Below are 21396 nucleotides of genomic sequence, written 5' to 3'. Positions count from 1 at the left end.
GAAGAAGAAGAAGAAGAAGAAGAGAAGGAGGAGGAGGAGGAGAAGGAAGAAGAAGAGGAAGAAGAAGAAGAAGAGGAAGAAGAAGAAGAAGAGGAAGAAGAAGAAGAAGAAGAGGAAGAAGAAGAAGAAGAAGAAGAAGAAGAAGAAGAAGAAGAAGAAGAAGAAGAAGAAGAAGAAGAAGAAGAAGAAGAAGAAGAAGAAGAAGAAGAAAATGGGAAGAAAAATATTAGGATCTTTAATTGGCCAGAAATGGAGTTATTATTTGGGTAGATAATTATCCAAACTATGAGTACATGTCAAAAAAATGAAGAATCTATCAATTGAATAAGATCATTAAGTTAAACATTGATTACTTTGGAGCTGCACTCTTTTTCCCTTTCTGTCATGACTGGCTATTGGCTTTTCATGGATGCTCTAGCCATGGGCCTCTGTGTGGCTGTAATGACCGGGTTAGTACCCTGGATATTTTAAAATCAGCCGGAGTCAGGATAAGCAAACGTCTTTATTCTTAGGTCTTTTGGGGTCGCTATCAGGGGAATAGATATAGGAATCTCCACACCTCTTTTCTCTCTCTCCACAACCAAAGAATGATCCTGCTTGACCTACTCTATCCTCCAATGACTCCTTTCATTCACTGTATACACCCAAAGATCAAGCCAGCACAGGATGGTGTGTGTGTGGGGGTTATTCTCCAAGTATATGCTAATTGAGTATTGTCCAATTGGTAATTAGCCTCAAGTGCTTGGACTCAGTGTAACTCAGATTTTCAGCCCTTTACATTTCCCTCTTTCTTTTGTTTTAGAACACAGGTGATCACACCATCCCTGACTTCTCAGGGAGGTGAGAACCCCAAAAAGGAGGTGATCATGCCCTCCCTGACTTCTCAGGAAGGAAGGTGAAAGCACTAAAAAGGAGATAATCACTCCCTCCCTGACATCTCAGGAGGGGAGATGAAAAGCACCAAAGGGAAGTGGGGATTGCTAGCTGGTTTCTGGGCTTAAGGGTCTTATTAGAAACAGGTATGCACAAACCCATCAGCATGGGAGGTATTACACAAGCACATAGAAATAATGCAAGGCTATTAGTGATGACTCTCCCCACAGCCAGTGCAGGCTTGATGTGGTGTAACAAGCATGAATTGTACATGCAAGTAGTGATATAACAAACAATATAAATTAACATGGTCTTGTAAAAGATTTCCAGAAGTCCTAGAAGAAGGCTATGTAAACATCAGTCACACATATACATCCTTCAGCAGCCAAGAGATAGTCCAAAACCAATCTATTGTCCATTGCATCATGTGTCAGGGAATCCAATGATCCCCTCAAGTTTTTGAAGTCCTGCAACAGTCTTTTTATATGTTAGGGAATCCAACGATTCCTGCATATTGTGAAGTCCTGCAACAGTCTTATTATTTCTCACAAAATCCAATGATTCCTGAGGGTTTTCAAATCCTACAACAGTCTTATCATGTCTCAAAGAATCCAATGATTTCTGAGGGTTTTCAAGTCCTACAACAGTCTTATGATGTCTCAGAGAATCCAATGATTCCTGAGGATTTTCAACTCCTACAATAGTCTTATCATGTTTCAGAGATATACTGTGAACAAAAGTGTACAAAATGTTTAGAAGCATATGCAAGTGTATTGCCTGTTTTTATTGCTTGTGGCATACCCATAATTGCAAATGCTTGTATAAGGAATTCAGTAACCACTTGGGTTGTCTCTTTTGCTGCTGGTATTGCAAAAGTGAATCCTGAAAAGGTGTCTACCACAACATGGATAAAAGACAAATGAGCAAAAGATTTAAAATGGGTCACATTCGTTTGCCAAATTTCATTAGGTCTCAAACCATGAGGGTTCTTCCCTGGAGGAGTGTAGGAGTGTGGAAAGGAATGCAAGATGTACAGGCTTTTACTATGCTCCTAGCTTCCTCTCTTGTTATTCCAAATTGTAAAAGTAAAGCTTGAGCAGCCTGATGATATTTAAAATGAGATTCTTGGGTTTCTTGAAATAAAGGAGTATTGGCCAACATAGAAGGCTATCTGCCTTTGAATTACCATTAAAAAATAGGACCTGGAAGTCCACTATGAGAGTGGACATGCAAGATATAAATCTTACCTGGATGCTTTCTCACTTGTTCTTGAAGTTCCTGAAAGAGCTGATATATATTGGAGGCTACAAATTTTATTTTGTCTGTGGCAATTCTTTGTACCACACCTACTGAATAGGCCGAATCAGATATTATATTTATATCTCCTGCATAATAAGTAAAAGCTAGAATGATTGCATACAATTCATTCTGCTGAGTGGACTGAAAAGGAGTTCTTTATAGTTAAGTCATGAGAGTATACAGCACAAATATTATGTTGGGATCCATCTGTAAAGATAGTTGGTACTTTAAGAGGAACTTTAGAAAACTTTTCTTCAAGAATCCATCACCAATTATGTAATAGTCTTTAATGGAGACCCATGTGTAAAATTTGGACCCTTGGCTAATAAAATTTGCCTCTCTGGGATGGTTTCACAGCACACATTAACTTGTGCATTAGTATAAAAGGTGTATATCTTGTCAGATCTTATCCAAAATAATTGTACTGCTTGCTTAATGGCCTTTAATAAAATTCTAGCCATAAGCACTGGATAAGGAGTAAGCTTTGTTCTGGTTGTGCTGGGAGGTTCACCCACTCTATCACACTGTCTCCTTGATGAAGGACTGCTGGGTGCCTCTTGTGTAGCAAAAAACGGATATTTCCAAGGGTTTTTGAGTGACTCTTTCAATCACATGGATAAAGCCAGTTCAACTTCTCTCAAAGCCTCTTGATCTTCTTTTGTAAACTGGTGTGGTGAGTTTAAAGCACTGTCTCCTCTTAAAATGTCATATAATGGTTACATCTGGATGCATCCATTGGATATCTCCTATGAATTTCTGAAAGTTATTTAGGGTGCTTAGCTTCTCTGTTCTTAAAGAAAGTTTTTGTACTGTAAGCACCTTAGGGTATACTTCATATCCTAAATATTGAAAAGGAGCATGCATTTGAATTTTTTCTGGAGCTATGTGCAATTTATAATTCCTTAGTGTTTCTATGGTCTTTTGTAGATATGCTTCTAACATTTGTTCCTCAGGTGCACATCCCAATATATTATCCATGTAATGTAATAACATAAATGCTTTTCTTACTGGAGTAAGAGCAGCAGTAACATACATTTGACACATAGTAGGGCTATTTTCCATTCCCTGTGTCAAAACTGTCCATTCATATCTCTTATAAGGCTCCGTCAAGTTAACGCTGGGCACTGACAAGGCAAATCTTTTCATATGCTCCTTATCTAAAGGGGTAGAATAGAAACAATCCTTCATGTCTATAACCCAAAGAGGCCATTCTCTAGGCAATTGAGTAGGAGATGGAAGTCCATGCTGAAGAGTTCCCATAGTTTCCATCTGTTCATCAGTCAACAGCCTTCATTTTTCAGATTTCTTTTTTACAATAAATACTGGGGAATTCCAAGGACTTGGAGAAGGTTGTAAGTGTCCTTGGTCAAGTTGCTCCTGTACTATATCTAATAAGGCCTGAATTTTATTGTTACCTAAAGGCCACTGTTCTATCCATACTGGTGTATCAGTTTTCCATTGGATAAGAACAGGTGAAAGTGTTGGCAGGCCTTCAACAGCAGCCCTGCTTAAAAAACCAAAGTATTCATTTTAACCCTAATAGTTGTAAAATGTCTCTTCCCCACAGATTGATGGGGATTTTTCAACTATAAAAGGAGGAAAAACTTCTGTTTCACCTTTAAAAGTCCATCTAAAAGGGGTAGCACTAACTTCAGCTGCTATTGATCCTCCTACACCAGACATGTAGGTATCTGCCTTAATCTTTGGCCAGTGACTAGGCCAGCTGGCCTAATGACTGTGTGATCTGCACCGGTGTCTATCAGTCCTTTTAATGGTATGCCATTTATATAGATAGTGAGCATAGGTCGGTCATCTGTCACAGTTGCTGTCCAGTATATTCCTGGGTTTTGCTTCTTGGAATCAGAATCTGGGCGATTATCACCAGGTTGCTTATTAGGAGTCTGTATCAATAAACCTGATGCTACTACTTCTCCTGGTTGATAAGTCACACAATGTCTACCTGAATTAGTGACTGGAATATTGTCTGCCATTCCCCAGTTTCCCACATCAGTGTATGGATGTTTTGTAAGTATTCTCAGGAGATGAAATGGTAAAGCCTACTGTGCCTGGAGGCAAGGGATCCATAGGCTGGAGAGGAACAGATTTCACCTCTCCAGGGGGTATCTCAATTGTCCCAGCTGCATACAACTTTATTCTCCCCAATTGTAATCCCTTTCTCCCATCAGGTTGCTTCCTGGCTGATTGGTCATGTCTAGGTATTAGATTTCTAGGCACTCTCTGGGTGTAGCATCGGCTACTATCATGCCCTAAGTGTTTTTTGCCTGGGGCCCTGGGGCTGGGCCCCTCATCCTGTTTCCCTGAATCAATCTACATTCTGATGCCCAATGGAAGCCTCTGTTGCATTTTGGACATGGGGTATTGGGTCTTTTTCTCCCACGTTGTTTTCTCATTCTGTCTCTATGCCAACATTGAGCTTTCCAATGCCCTACTTTACCACATTGAAAGCATTGACGAGTCTCTCTGGAAGTCCCTTGCCAAAAGGGACCCTGTCTTCCCCTGTTGGGATCTTGGGAAGTCTGCATCATAGCCTGGCTATAAAAGGCATTTGTGCCCACTGTGGCACAGCATCTTATGATCTCCTCTAAAGGAGCATCCTTGTATAATCCTAGTATAATTCTTCTGCAAACCTCATTAGCATTCTCTTTAGGAAGATCAAAATGTCTTATCTTATCAAATGTCTGTTACTGCATTTTCACCATTAGTTCATATGACAGCTGTCTGCAGACATCCCACAAAATTAGCAAAGGGTTTATTTGGCCCTTGTACAATTTTTGTGAAGGTCTCACCCTTTTCATTATTATTAGGGAGAAAAGTCCATGCTTTGATAGCAGCAGCAGCAATTTGCTCATATGCTGCTAAGGGGAAATTACTCTGTACTGAAATGTCTGCATAAGAACCTACACCAGTTAGTAGGTCACAGGTGATTGAAGTATTAACTCCATTTTGACTATTTTGTTGGGCTTGTATCCTACAGACCTCACTATATTCAGAAAGCCACAACAAGTTTTGTCAAGGTTCTAAGCATATCCTTGTTATAGATTTCCAGTCCCTAGGGGTTGACTTCATAAGCTAAATTCTGGAACAATATCTTAACATAAGCTGATGTAGCCCCATAAAGAATACAAGCCTTTTTCAGGTCTTTGAGGATGTCTATATCAAAAGGAGTATATCTTCTACTTTCTTGACCTGAAGAGTTAAACTATTGAATCACAGGATATATTTGCAGTTTCAAATCACCTATATTCCTCCCTTCCCCTGTGGCTTTTCATACTGCCTTTTGCAATCTAGTCATAGGAGGGGATGATTGCTGGGGGGAGGTGCTGGTGGTATCACTGCCCCTCCCACTATTCCTCCTCCCTCTGTCCCAGAAGGTGAAGTTGATGGGAGCATGTCAATAATCTATTCCCTAGGAGTGGTTGAAGCTGCCTCATGAGAGCCAGAAGGGTGTGGTGATGCTCTTGAACCTCATTTAAGTCCCCATGCCCTCTGGCTATGTGATCATTAAACTGTTCTTTGTCTTCCTCTTTTTCCTCACACTTCCTCATCTGGCTGTTCTTAAAAACCTTTCCTTTTTCTATAACTTGCAAGATTATTTAAGGCCAATTGTATTATGCTGTATATGTGGCAATTGAATAAGGACCTCTATTATTGTAGTATTCACATAATTGTTCTCCTACAAGTTTCCAATTATCTGTAATTATTTCTTTTTCCTCTAAGAACCAATAGGATGTGTGTTTTAATGTACCTAAGAGTCTAGCAATCTATTCCCAGGTTATAATTAAACTTTGCCCCTCAATCAACTTAAGCATGCTTTTTATAGCACCTGTTTGGGGCAGGGGTGGTGTTGGGGGTTGAGCTGGGGAATGGGGAAAATCTTTTCCTAATATCTGCCCCATTTCAGCTAGAAAAGGGTGCTAGTTTAGCCCTTAACAAAGTAAATTTCTTGTTTGGCTGGTCACTGGAGGACTTCTTCAGTGAAAGTAAGGTCCTTGGCCCACACTTGGGCCCCAAATGTAATGACCGTGTTAGTACCCTGGATACCTTAAAATCAGCCAGAGTCAGGATAAGCAAAAGTCTTTATTCTTGGTCTTTTGGGGTCGCCATCAGGGGAATGGATATAGGAATCTCCACACCTCCTTTCTCTCTCTCCACCACCAAAGAATGATCTTGCTTGTCCTACTCCACCCTCCAATGACTCCTTTCATTCACTGTATACACCCACAGATCGAGCCAGCACAGGATGGTTGGTGGGTCATTCTCCAAGTATATACTAATAGAGTATTGTCCAATTGGTAATTAACCTCAAGTGCCTGAACTCAGTGCAACTCAGTCCTTTACATGTGGCCACGATCATTTTCTGTCTGCCAAGCTTCAAGATCTCCTGTTTGCTCCTTTTAGACCCTCTGATCTAAGATGTCTTTTGGGTTTTTTTTCTCCACCTACATCTTTATAGTAGCATCATGGTCAAAGTTGCCACCCGGCCAGCAGCTGACCCTCTTGACATTCTATGCGGACTGACATTTCTTGATTTTCTTTTACTAAAAAAATTAGTTTTTCTAAATTCCACAGGCAGTCACTCTTCATATGGGAATTGGTGATATGATGATGCCAGGACTTTTCCTGTCCTTTGTGCTGTGCTATGGTAAGCATAAGAAACAGGGCAGAAGTGATTCCTGGAGGAAGCTGGGACTGAAGTATATCTTGGGCCAAATGAAGAAGGTTTCCTATTTTCCCTACACTCTCATTGGATCCTTTGTAGGTTTTATCACTACAGCAGTATCTCTGATCCATTCGACTACTCAGCCTTTCCTCCTCTATATGGCACCATTCACTTTGTTGCCACTTCTCACAATGACTTATTTAAGAGGTGATCTGTGCCTTTCTACTCTCAGGTTCAAAGTTCCTGGAAGTATGATGGATTATCCAGGAAGTTACCAGACTGCTCTGATCCTATTGTCTTGATTCCTTGGTGGCTTTGTTCCTTTTTTTTTTTTTTAATTAATTTTATAATTATAACTTTTTTTTGACAGTACATATGCATAGGTAAATTTTTTTTTTTTACAACATTATCCCTTGTACTCTGAATTTTTCCCCTCCTTCCCTCTACCCCCTCTCCTAGATGGCAGGCATTCCCATACATATTAAATATCTTATAATATATGCTTGGTACAATATATAGGTGCAGAACGAATTTTGTTGTTGTTGTTATTGCAAAGGAAGACTTGTATTTGGAAGGTAAAAATAATCTGGGAAGAAAAACAAAAACAAAAACAAAAACAAAAACAAAACAAAACAAAATGCTCACAGTTTACACTCATTTCCCAGTGTTCCTTTTCTGGGTGTAGCTGATTCTGTCCATCATTGATCAATTGGAATTGGATTAGCTCTTCTCTATGTTGAAGATATCCACTTCCATCAGAGTTTTGTTCCTTTCCAGAGTGGTTCTGGCCCTTAAGGTCTTGGCCTGGGGTGTTAGTCTGATATGATTTTGCATTGAAAAGGGGGGAGGCTCTAGAGACCCCTTTGGTTTCTTTCTCCTGTACTTGTGGAGTTGGAGCTATTTGGTGAAACATTCATTTTCTCCCTTCTTTGTTTTTATGTACCTGCTCTACTGTCTTGGTGAGTATGGGAGGGACTAGACAATGATAAGGAGCCATCCAGGAGCTATGGACAGGACCTTTTTCAAGGAAGCTTCATATTATCTGGAACATCCCCATGGGGGACTGCCTTTCAGAGACATGAGACAGAAGTTCAAGATTATTTTCTGTGGTATAAAATGACTTATTAAACACACACACACACACACACCATTGATTACATTTGAAAAACTTTAAATACCCTAATAGGTATGAATATGTTGTTTAATTATGGTGTCTGAATTGGGCTATTGTGGACTGAAGACATCTAGTGAATTAAGTGCATGTCAGGTTCCTGAGAGTTGACCTGAATCTTGACGCTTGACTCAGTCTTTCATTCTTCACAGCTCCTCCCAGGGATCTGAAGTCACAGAAGTTTCAGAGTCTCTTAGCTTGAAAGATGGTATCTGTAGAAAAGAAAGCCACATGGCTGAGCTGTGAGAGTGTTCAAATACCAGTTTTCTTGACTGAGAATTCCTGAAACCTCAGGCTTATGAAGGAATGTTCTGAAGATGGAACATTTGGCCTCAGTTTACTAATCCATGAGTGGAAGAAAACCTAGAATTTGTACTCTCTTGCTATCATGTATGATTTAGGTGGACTGGTTGATGGAAGATAATTTACTTTGTACCAATTCCAAGCTTATTTTCCTTTCATTATGGAGGTATATGTGGCATGTAGGATGTTCAGGAAGAATAAGCACCTCTGTGAGGGGTTGTCAAGCCCTTTTCAGGATTGTTCATTCATCTTTGGTGTTCACTTTTCACCCAAATCTCACCTGCAGCATGCACAGTGGCCACATCTCAGTAAAACCAAATCAGCCAATAGGCTAAGTCAGGCTGAGGGTAACCAGCAAGCTTCAGACTCATGGACGAGTTAGGGGGATGTCAACTCTAAAAATATGAAGGCTGTGCCTGGTGAATAGGAACTTGTTCCAATGCCAAGAAAGCGGCAGAAGCAGGTGCTATGGAGATCTTAGAGCTTGGTCAGATATCAAAGACTCCTAAGTTACCCACTGCACCCTGGGATTGCATTGCTAGTCATACTGACTTTTGTCTTTGCTACAGTACTTTAATGACTTTGGAAGAGAGAGTGAAGCTGATGACTTTTTGTGTAACTTTGCTTCACTTAAATCCAATTCATTGACAAGCCAAGGCAAAACTCATGATGATCACTGCTCTTTGAAAAGGTAAGATAAAGCTGGAGACCTATATATGTCCCTGATCTTCAAAGGGAAATAGTTCTTATTAGCCCTTTTTTCTCTTTTTTTTTTTTTCATTACTTATAGGCTCCAGTTAGTTATTTGTATTGCTTTCATTTTTTATAGGATGAAATAAAGGCTGTCCTTTATCAAATATACATTATTATCTTCAATGCTTTTGTATAAATGACACTGTTTTTATTTACTTTTGTTGAGACTTAGGAGCGAAATTCCAAAGTTCCAGGGGAAACTAAATGAAGGCAAAATTACCCATGGAGTGATATTTAGAACCTTTCGCTTTTTTCCTCTTAATACCTGACAAGATTGAACCTAAGCAACATTAACCCAGAACTTGTGGTGTTGTAATAGATTACACAGACTCAAAATGAAAAATAGTTACTATTCTCAGGTGAAGCTTACATTCTATTAGGGAGATACAATATTTGCACAGATAAATGTAAGTTGAAGAAAGAGAGAGAGAGATCTAATAGCTAGTGGGATCATGAAAGGTTTCTCAAAGGAAGAATCAATTGATATGAGTCTAGGAACATGTGCTGGATTTGGAGTAAAGAAGACATAGTGATTGGAATTGAACTATCTATTTGTCATCTTGTTGTAGTAACTTATAAAAGGACCAATAGGGTAGAGTAGAGCAAGAAAAGAGCAGGGTTGAGCAAGCTTTGGATCTGATACATGCCTTACTATATCAATACCAGCTCGATGAAATAATATAAACATTTTATTTTCAAACTTTTAAGTTTATTTTAAAAATAAAGCCATTTTCCCATGGTTGATTTTGTAATTTAGGGATTAATTTTGGTACCCTAAATATTTCTATAAATTGCCATAGCTATCATCCTACAGGAGAATGCTCCTTTGGCAAAGAACTATTGAGAAATATTTATTTGTCTTCTTGTTTTTCTGGTGGGACAGGGAACTTAAAATGTATACATGGATGTGCAATTCATAAACATCAGTAGCAATAGTAATTGCTTACTAATAGCAATAATTTATAATGTTTGAAAGTTGAGCTAGTGAAGCTTAAAACAGTAGTAAGTATTTTGGGCCACCCTGTATTTAGGAAAAAAAAATATTGTTCTGCATCTTCCTCCCCTTGAATATAGTGTATGTGTGTGTGTGTGTGTGTGTGTGTGTGTGTGTGTGTGTGTGTGTGTATGTGTGTATAGTTGCTTTTTTAATGGATATAATATAAAGAAAGCATCTGGCAATACTGACAATGGAACATAGAGAGGGAACATGGTTAGTATGTTGTTACCATAAAAGAAGCTTTCTTGGTGGGGTGATCTTTCCTATGACAAATATTTTTATAAAAGCTAAAATGAGTGAGCAGAGTGGATTGCAAACATCACTTTTTATATAATCCCCACCTCTTTAATCAAGGTTATCAATCAATGGGATATAGTCATGTGTGCGTCTTATCTTTGAGAGTATTTTCACTGGGCTTTCTCCTGAAGTAATAGAATAGATTAAGATCCTTAAAAATAGAAATTGTGTTATTTTTTGGTATATTTATCCCCTAATTCTTAGCTCTATGTCTAGTTGTTAAGTTGAGGGATACAAAAAATGATAATGCTATTCCATGGTATTACAGCATCCCCAGCCCAGCCTAAGCTCTTTGAATGGCTGTAGTGGTGGAATAGATCCAGAGTGTAGACCCCCTGAAAGTAAGTGTGGAGTCATTAGTGAGAGAACAGGATGAGTGTATTTATAGGGTCATTTAGGAAGTGTGAAGAGAAAGACAGAGAATTTCTTAGAATAAAGTGTTATTTGCTTATAAAGCATTTGTCATAAGTGGGAAATGTAAATCAGTGCTTAGTTTGAATAGGAATTAATTAGGTCATGGCTTCCCAAAATTCATTTTAGCCCTTTGAGTACAAAGAAAAAAAATTCTGAAGGAATTTGAATATAGAAATTGAGTACTAAGCCACATCATATTTTACCAAGAGCCCAGAGGGTGTTTACATATTGGGTCCCAGTGCTATTCCACACTCTAATTTTAATGCTTTAAGGGATTGTCAGAATGTTTCTCAATGAAGTCCTACTTATACTTATTTCATGGTGGTGTGCAAATAACCTTGGGGTCAAGAGGTTAGAAAGGCAAAAAATACAGTATAGGAGTACTTTTGGATATTTGTAGCTGAGATATATTAGAGTCTCTTTAAGAAAAGGGGAGACCTAGATGCCCTGGGAAGAAAGTACCAGCTTCTCTTCCATGGATTGATAGACTAGTGCCTGTAATATAGCAGTCACTTGATAATATTTAATGAATTAATGAATGAATTGATGAAGCTAATCAATAGGTATTTTCAGGTGAGAGAATATCCAATGAGTATCAGAGCGAAAAGAGAAGAGTAGTTGGCAATCCTTGTGAGTAGTACTGAGAAAACTATTTGGTGACTTTTTTATAACAGTAAAGTAGATGTTGTTTTCCCATGGCACATATTCAAGAAATAATAGAAAACTTTCCAAGACGTTAAAGCAGATAACTTCTTCCTGTTTCTAGTCATTATTGTAAACAAAAGATATTTTTGAGTATCACTGTCAAACATTATGAAATCTTGAGCAAGAAACTGAAGAGCCTAGGGGCACAGGTGATATTTTCCTCATTGCTTTCCATCAAAGGCAAGGGATGCAAAAGGGGGAACAATATCTGGGGAGAGAACAGATAATTTTTTCTTTAAAATTATATTCTTTCTAAATGCTATTTGAGCATTGTGAACATTATTTTTTTTTATTAATTTTTATAATTATAACATTTTCTTTGACAGTACATATGCATAGGTAAATTTTTTTTTTTTAACAACATTATCCCTTATACTCCCTTCTGTTCCGAGTTTTTCCCCTCCTTCCCTCCACCTCCTCCCCTAGATGGCAGGCATTCCCATACATATTAAATATCTTATAGTATATCCTAGGTTCAATATATATGTGCAGAACTGCAATTTATTGTTGTTGTTGTTGCAAAGGAAGGATTGTATTCGCAAGGTAAAAATAATCTGAGAAGAGAAACAAAACAAAACAAAACAAAACAAACAAAAAAAAACCAATGGAGAGAACAGATAATTAAGGGAATGGCAAAGATGGTGGTTGGAAAAAGATAGTTAATGTAAAATGTATGGGATTGCCTGTCATCTAGGGGAGGGAGTAGAGGGAGGGGAAAATCTGGAAAAATGAATACAAGGGATGATGTTATAAAAAATTACTCATGCATATATACTATCAAAAAAATTGTAATTATAAAATTAATAAAAAAAGGAAAAAGATAGTTAAGATATTGCATAAGAATGGCAATTGGATTTCTATACAACAAATTGAAAAATTGAAGAGTTGATCAAGAAGATGAAATCCATAAATGGATTTGGAACAGTTTAATTCCTTAAATTTTAATAATAATGTGTTTTGGAAAGGGATGAAGTGGATCTAATAAGGGAAATTAGTGACTGTGCTTAAAGTTTCACAGATATATAATAGAACTAGGATTTGAACCCATGCCACTAACTTGAAATCTATTATTCTTTCATTATACAATGTTGGAGAGATATAATAGTTGTTTTAAAGTCCCTGAAGCATGGTCGTTTAAAAAAGGGATTAGATTTATTCTATGTTGCTCCAAAAGAAAGGAGTAATTTTGAAGGGATATTGCTCAAAAACAATCATTTGTCATGACTATTACTTGATATGGTTCTGTAAATGCTAGGTATAGCAAAAATGTAAGAAAAAGAAATTGAGGGAATAAGCACAGAGAGCAAACATAATTGTTATTGTTTTTAGATAATATGATAGTTTACTTATAGAATCTTAGTGATTCACCTAGAAGTTTATTTAAATAATTACTGACTTCTTTTGATAAAGCAAGATAGAAAATAAATTTACAAAATTGCCAATTGTTCTGAATCTTACTAACAAAAACCAATGGGAAATACAAAACCAAATTTCATCTGAAGTAAAAATATATAAAATATGTGGGATCAACTCACTAAGACACACTTAAAATTTACATGAATACAATGACAAAACTTGTTACAGAATTAAAAGAAAGAAGACTTAAGTAATTCATTGTACATTATTGAGCCATACCGCCAAAATCAAAATGATTAAATTAATTTATAGATGTAAATGAAAATTACTATAGCTACATGTTCTGGACTAGGCCTGACTCAATCAAGCCAATTTCTTGGTAGTTTAATAGTTTAGGTTTATACTAGCATAAAATGAGGCACTCAGAAGTCATTCAACAGTTAACAAAAAGAGATTTACTTAGCTATTTAAAGAGAACAATTTTCAACAATGATAGGCATTGCATTTACTTCTAGTTAACTCATCTGAATGAAGCTCTCTTGCCTGAGTTATTCGTGATTTACTAGTCAAGCATCAAAATACCTCTGGAATTCCTTGTGCTTGCTTTCTCAGGTGATTAGTAGATCAAGCCAAGTGAAGAAGCAGTTATTAAGTGCTTACTAGAAGTTAGGTGCAGTGAAAAGTGTTGTAAATACATAATACAAACAAAATAGTCCTTTAAGGAACTTACATTTTAATGTAAGAATGCACATAAAAGGAAACTGACAAGAAGTGAGGATTGGGGAGAGAAATTATCTAAACAAGGATAAGGTGAAGAAGTCTGAAGTTGTGAGATGAGTGAGGGTCTGACCCAGGAACTTCCTCAAAATGGAGTTATTGCAAGGAACTAATCAATAGTAGGATAAGCCTTTAGGGGTGGAGGGATCTTTCTGCATGAGAAGATAGCTAAAGCATAGTGAAGTTCAGAATGTCAGAAAAAAAGTCTGGAGAGGAGTGAAAGAGTTTATATGTTTGATTAGATACTTTCTCTAAATGATCTTTCTGGGATATCAGGGTTATTTTCTTGATTTTTTAATTAATGTTGTCTAGCCCCTCCCTCCCCCCCTTTTTTTTTAATCATGATTTTCAGGTAGTTCAATACATTCTTAAATTATCTGTCCTGGATCTATTTTCCAGGTCAGTGGTAAAAATCTTGCAGAAAATATTTTTGATAAAGATCCTATACATCTAAGTTGTGTAGGGAATTGATCTGACCCAGGGACCTAGGATCTATGGTACACTTGAACTCATGAGGTTACATTAGAGATGTCCATTTGCTCTTCAATCACCTTGGCTCAGATGAAGAAAAACAAAGGAGAATTAAAGAATTATAGGATTTGAGAGTTTGAAAGAACTTCAAGACATCTAGTCCAACCCATACATGAAAGAATTATCATTATAACTTACTATAATGATCAAATAGCATATTCTTGAAGTTCTTCCAGAAAAAACTGAAGCCTCAGGATACTAGGGGGTAGGCATGGCTCTATTGGAATGGATAAAATAATTGATAGGAATATTTTCCATTAATATTAAGAGATAGGCAATCTTTGAGGACATCTCAGCCTTTATACTACTTTTTCTCTTAACATATTCAATACATTTTCTAAGACTTTCAGGAGTAGGGTCTAAAATGAGAACCGATGTCTGAAATGGATGCAATTAAGTCAGCTCTGTGATGTATCCAGTTATATTTGTTTTATGCAATTATCACATTTTACCTCAGGATTCTATTATGGTATTCTATAGTTTTTTGTTTTTGTTTTTGTTTTTGGTAATACTCTACTGGTAAATTTATTTTCTTTTATATTATTCCTGAAAAACTTTATATATATATATATATATATACATATATATATACCTGTTGATGGGTGAGAATAATTGATCATTGACATATTCAAGTTGGCTTTCATTTATGAAGCTTTTAAAAAAGCTTATAAAATATATAAATTATTAGTTTGTCTATAAATGCAAATATTAATCATAAACTGCTGTGGTATTTGTTATTTTAATGAAAAGGAAATCATCAAGTATCTCTGAAATTTTATGATTCATATTAAAATTGTGCACTCAGAAATATATATCTAGTTAAAACAAAAACCTTTCATATAATGAATTATTAATGTAAAATCAGGATCTGTGATGCTAAGATAGTTTAGGTACACTTAAGGTTTCTTCTTCAGTAGCTGACTGTTTATTTCTAGTATCAAATGCAAACTTTAAAGACAATATTTTATTTTTCCCCATTACATGTTAAAATATTATTTTTTCATTTGAACAAAAAGTTTTGAGTTCCAAATTCTATCCCTCCCTTTTCCCCCTTCCCTTCCTCCTCCCGGAGATAGTAAGCTATCCAATATAAATTATACATGTGCAATCATGTAAAACATTTCCATATCAATTATTTTGTACAAGAAGACTTGAAAAAAAGAAAGACAAAGGGAGAAAGAAAAAAAGAATAAAAGAAAGAAAAGAAAAAGAAAGGAAAGGAGAAAGGAAGGAAGGGATGGAAGAGGAAGAAAAAGAAAGATGAAAAGGGGAATTGGGGGGAGGTAGAAAGTATGTTTCAGTTTGTCTTCAGACAGTATAAATTTTTTCTGTAAGGGCAGATAGCAAATTTCATCACGATTTCTTTGGGACTATCTTGTTTGATATTTGTAGCCCTTTATAACTTGACTACAAACTACCTTTCCAGTCTTCCTGTGTCTTAGTCTAGTGACTTAGTCTAAATTCCAATCACACTAGCCTTCCTGCTTTCCCTCACACATGACATTCTTTTTCCAAATCTGTGCTTTGGCACAGCCTGCCTGGAATAAGTTCCCTTCTCTCTCTAGTTTCCCTAGAAGAAGAGAGTTTCTAGGAGAGTTTCTTTTCCCTAGAATTCCTAGTTTCCTTCAAATCTCAAGTCTAGTGTAACTTTCTCTATGAGGCTTTTCTGATCTTTGTCTTATACCCACTTATGTTACATCTCCCAAATTACCTTGTATTTTTCCTACTTCTCATATATTTATACATATATGCATACTCTCTCTTTTCAACTTCCTTCTTCCAACAGAATATGAACTTTTGAAAGACAGGGATTGTTTCATTTTTGTTTGTACTCTTAGTGGCTAGCATAGAATATAGTTCCATATTAGTTGCTTAATAAATGATTTTGAGCTCCCTGAATTGTATTTGGAAAAAATTGATTTATTTTGTAGCTATATCTGGTGCTACACTCTTATATTTGTTGCAAAACCTTGTTTTAACCTAGAAGCTCCTAGATAGGGTTACAAACTTTGTAAAGTAGTAGGTGTTTTATAAATATTTGTTAAATTAAATTGAATGAAAATATTAGCTAGATGAATTTCTTTAGATGGAAACAAAATAATAATTGAGAAGCAAAATATTGTTCAAGATAGGCATAGCATAGCACAAAATGGCAAGATGATATGGCTTGTTTTATGTAGTTTTAGCCTGATCATATGTCCATTTAAGTAAGGTTGATGGGACTGAGACAATGAGAAGGAAATCTCAGACAACTTCTGTGAGGACAACACTTGAGAGAAAGAGCATGATGAGGTCTGGATTGATAGAAGAGGCTCTGCTTAGGGAGCAAAGCAAGTAGGGAGTAAAGGATGAGTTATTGAATACAAAGAAGACTTGGTTCCTCAGATCCTAAGGCCTTTAGGGAAGTTATGAAAGCAGGGCAAAAGAGTGGATTAAGAAAGGGAAATTCTATATTGCCTGGGAAGTTCTGAGGCTTTGGGCAGGGAGAAAGAAAGGTTCCCAGGGAGTTTTACTGGGACAGAGCGTTCCTCATGGCTAAATAGGCTCATGTAAATTTTTATTCATTTATAGTAGAAAGGACACCAGTTCTGAAGTTAGAGGATATAGAGTTAAATGTTTTTTTTGACATTTACCACTAACATGGACAAGCCTTTCTACCTCTTTCAATCCTAGTGTTTGGATTAGATGAAGTCTGAGTTCTCATCCAGCTCTTGATATATTACTAAGCAATTGAGTAGAGTGATAGATGGAGCACTAGCCCTGAAGTCACGGAGACCTGAATTCAAACCAGTCTCAAACATCTATAATCCGTGGGACTGTTGGTAAGACACCTAATTTGTCTGCTTCATTTTCCTCTTTTGTCAAAAGGGGATAATAATAGCACTTATCTTCTAGGGTTGTTATGAGGATAGGATCAAATAAGATAAAATTTGTAAAATGCTTAGCATAGTGCCTGACATAAATAGATGCTATATCATGCTAGTTATTGTTAACTATTAGCCATATAACTGTGAAATACATTATCAAGAAAATGGGCAGAACTAGACATGTAAAAGAGTTACAAATGAAATTTTTCTTCCTCTATTCCTAGTTCTGCCAACTGACCCTGCCAGTGAAATTTAGAATAATAGATCTAGTGTTTAAATACTGGGTCTGAAATCAGGAAGATCTGATTTTAACTTTATTCCCAGAGATTCTCTAGATGTGTGGTCCTGAGCAAGTCATTTATCCTTTATTTTCCTTACTTTCTTCAATTGAAAGGGGGGATAATAATAGCACCTACCTCACAGGGCTGTTTTGTATTGCCTCATAATATATTGAGGCAATTAATGCCCAGGAACTGGAACAACATGTAAGTCATCTTAAGTGAGTTTGGTAAATTGAACTGATTTGAGCCCTGATCTGAGCTAAATTATTTGTTTTCTCCATTTTCTATTTCCCTTTCACTGTCAGCTATCCCTTGAACAGTCTTTCCTTTTGATCACATAACAGGTTATATTTAGTAATTAATAAGCCCCATTCTCAATCTCATAGTAGAAGAATGGATTATCACAAATCCTGGGGAGCCTCTGAAGATCTACGTAGAAGTTAGGAGAATTTACTTTTACATCTACTTTAACAATTGCAAATGCAGCATTGCCTCTCTTCTTTTGTTCTAGGGATCATATTATTGGGCCCTTAAGAGCTGGAAGAGAAAAAAAGATGAATATCTTTAAGAATCTTAGCAAAAACCAACCAGAAACCACAAACCCCCAAATTGTTTTGAGTATAAAGGATTTTTGATAATTTCATATTTAATGTTAAAAAAGAAAAAATCTAATTAACATCATCATTGTTATTATTATTATTTTTTACAGACACCCAGTTCATATTTTGCAGAGTCTTTTCTGAGAAATCCTTTCATGATGAAACCATCTTATGGTTCATTAACCATCTCTTTGGAATTAACAACTCTAATGTCAAATTTAAGCCATTAAACCACATATGTGGATCCCTATGGATTACACAATGACTTAGAACACCACAAATTAACATTATCTATATTTCACTGTATTTTTATTTATTTTGTTAAATACTTCCCAAGTACTTGGGAATGTTGTAGACTTGATCAAATTATGAGCTCCATGTTTGATCTTTCTGTTTAATAACATAGTTAATGAATACTGTCATCTTCCATTTTAAAGTTCAGACTGGCCTGTTATTTGTTTCCAGTTTCTACTACACTTTCCCATAATTACCATAGTTAAGAGATTTTAGATCTGGATAAAAAAACCAAAAATTATTTAAAAAATGAATGTGTTTTCCTTTTAAAAGTAGTAATTGAGTAACACCTCTATCTAGGAGCAGTGTAGCTTTTTTAACTCCTTCATCCTCCTTTTTGGCAACAACTCTGAGCTTGCAGCACATTCTTTTGCTTATCCTTAAGGATGACAAATATTTATCCTTCCAGGATTCATATGATTCCTAAATAACTCATAATGGAAATATATATATACATATAAATATATATATATAAATTTTGCCCAACTTGATTTTATATATATATATATATATATATATATATATAAAATCAAGTTGGGCAAAATTTAAAATGAGTCAAGATGATTTTCTTTTAGGTCCACAAAGTATTTTTTATTCTAGCCCTTTGGGAAGCCATTTCAGTTCAGCAAACCCTTATTAAAAATGCACTAAGTGCAAGGTATTGAACTAAGCTCTAGAGCAAGGTTTTTTATTTTAGGGTTTTTGATGATTTTTAAATTAGGTATCCTGGAGCTAGCTTTACCCACCTTTCCTTAAATTTTTAGTGTGAATGTTTATCCTGCAGAAATAGGTAATTCCAGGAAATGAAGGCTTAATTTATTGTTTTGTTGATTGTTAGATGTAAGAAAGTGTTAATAATGTAGATTAAATTTTTTTTCCCCTGAGGTAATTGGGGTTAAGTGACTTGCCCAGGGTCACACAGCTAAGACAGTGTGAAGTGTCTGAGATCTGACTTGAGCTCAGGTCCTCCTGACTTCAGAACTGTGCTATATTCATGGAGCCACCTAGCTGCCTCAATGTAGATTAAATTTAAAGGAATTTTTAAATACTTTTTTTTTTTTTTTCCATTTTCTGGGAGATCAGGTTAGTTAAACATTTACTACCATGCTCCTTTATAAATATTTCTTAAGCCAAATAGGAGTTCAATAGAAGGCTCAGGGAAAAAGTCATCATCAGATTGGAGATCTGGTAAGTGTACTCCAATAATAATAGTCATAGTTAACTTGTTTTGTGTAATAGACCTTTTGGGCAGTTTGGGGAAGCTTATGGACTCTTTCTCATCATTTTAATCCCAATTTGGGTTTCCTTGACAAAAATATTGGAGCACCTGACATTTCCTTTTCCAATTCATTTTTACAAATGAGAAATCCAAGCAAACAAGATTAAGTGACTTGCCAGGGTCACCCAAATAGTAAGTGTCCGAGACTAGATTTGCTCAAAAAGACTCATCTTTTTAACTTCAAATTGGGCACACTGCCCACAACACCACTTAGTTAGAAGTAATGAAAAAAAAAAGATTTACTTTTTTTCCCTTTCCATCCCAGTTCATGATCTGTGAACCTCACTCAGGTTAAGAACTCCTGTTCTATAGCTAAAATGCAGACAGAAACAAGCCATTCCTCACTTCTCTTTGCTGGACTAAGTGTATTCAAACAGAATCAGGATCACAGTTGTAGAGTTGGAGGAACTATTTATGGTATATTTTACCCTACATTTTACAGATGAGGAAACTTCAGACCAGAATGATGGTGACTTGCCCAAGATCACATGAGTAGTAGTAACAGTAATTTTTTTAAAAAAGGAAAAGATAAAAAGCTAACATCTCTATAGTACTTACTGTGTCAAGCTTTAGTAAATGAGATTTAAACTCAGGTATGATTCCACATTGAGTTCTCTTTTAGTAGTGTCATACTGCTTCCTCCCTCTGAACCCAAATACTCTGAATACATTAATTTTGTTAAAATAACATTAATTTGGGGCAGCTAGGTGGCGCAGTGGATAGAGCACCAGCCTTGAATTCAGGAGGACCGGAGTTCAAATTTGATCTCAGACACTTAACACTTCCTGGCTATGTGACCCTGGGCAAGTCACTTAACACCAGCCTCAAAAAAAAACAAAACTAAAATAACATTAATTTGTAGTCATCCAGTATGCAAAAGTGCTTTGTAAGGAGTAAAATACTATATAGATGCATATAAATTTATTTACATTTTAATATTACATTAATTTTGTTTGAGAATTTACAATGAAATTAATAAAGTTGTTGAAAAATCTGGACTGTTGGCAGGCATTGTTTTAAGGATGTACAGGTAAGTCTGAGTAAACATCACACCTGGTCTTTGTTACTGATGGGTCACTACCTGTAAAAGGTGCAGAGGCCAGAAGAAACCCCAAAACCTAGATTCTTCCAACCTCTTGAATCTCTGTTGCAAATATTTAGGATTCTTTTTTACCCCTTTTGTTAAAATATCAAGTGAACCAACTTGAGTCCCTGCTGGTCCAATATCAAAACGTCAACCACAGGAAGAGACATGTCACTTTAATATTTCCAGCAAATTAAGTTTAAAAGGATCAACCCATGAATCCACTAAACAAAACAACAAAACGGAGTCTGAATTTCCCAGTAGAGTAGTTCTTTTCTGCTCTTAATCCTTTGAGCCCATGATTTTAATGATGAAATCCAATGTTTTCTTCATCACAGCCTATTTAGGAGAGAGAAAAGAGCAAGGGGACCTTCTCCCTCCCACCCGTTCCAGTTTGACTATAAAGTCATACAGTAGAGTCCTAAGCTTGTTCTGTTCCCTTATAAACAGCATCCATCCATCCTCCTCTTTCTCCTCCTCTCGCACTATTTTGGGGCCACATGATCTCATGCTCTCTGCAGACCACACTATGCAATTCAGGCAATACTAAGGTACTGAGCAGGGCGATTCCTGCAAGTCTTCAGATGGTGCCCAGGGGTGGGGTGAGGGGAAAGGCTTTGGGGGAAGTTAAAGAGACATACACGTAAAACACCCAAAATAACCCAACAGCCAGAATGCCCGAAATCAGACAGGAAGCCAAATAATCCGGGGCGTTGGGCCGTTCTCCCCCTCACATTTTACATTATTGGCTAGGGGAAAAGAGCCAAGGGTCTGGGAGGAGGCTGGCTGAAGGAGGGGGGCGGAGTCCACGGGGCCAGGCCGCCCTCAGTGCTCT

General features: G+C 36.5%; 1 pseudogene; it reads left to right on the top strand.

Annotated features, from left to right (window-relative positions):
• The first annotated feature begins 384 nt into the window (after positions 1-384).
• On the top strand, positions 385-7155 carry LOC141540668 (signal peptide peptidase-like 3; annotated as a pseudogene).
• The last annotated feature ends 14241 nt before the right edge of the window (positions 7156-21396 follow it).

Source organism: Sminthopsis crassicaudata, chromosome 4 (assembly GCF_048593235.1).
Source record: "Sminthopsis crassicaudata isolate SCR6 chromosome 4, ASM4859323v1, whole genome shotgun sequence".
NCBI lineage: Eukaryota > Metazoa > Chordata > Mammalia > Dasyuromorphia > Dasyuridae > Sminthopsis > Sminthopsis crassicaudata.
The sequence above is the reverse complement of the archived record's forward strand: the minus strand, read 5'-3'. Positions and strand labels throughout refer to the sequence as shown.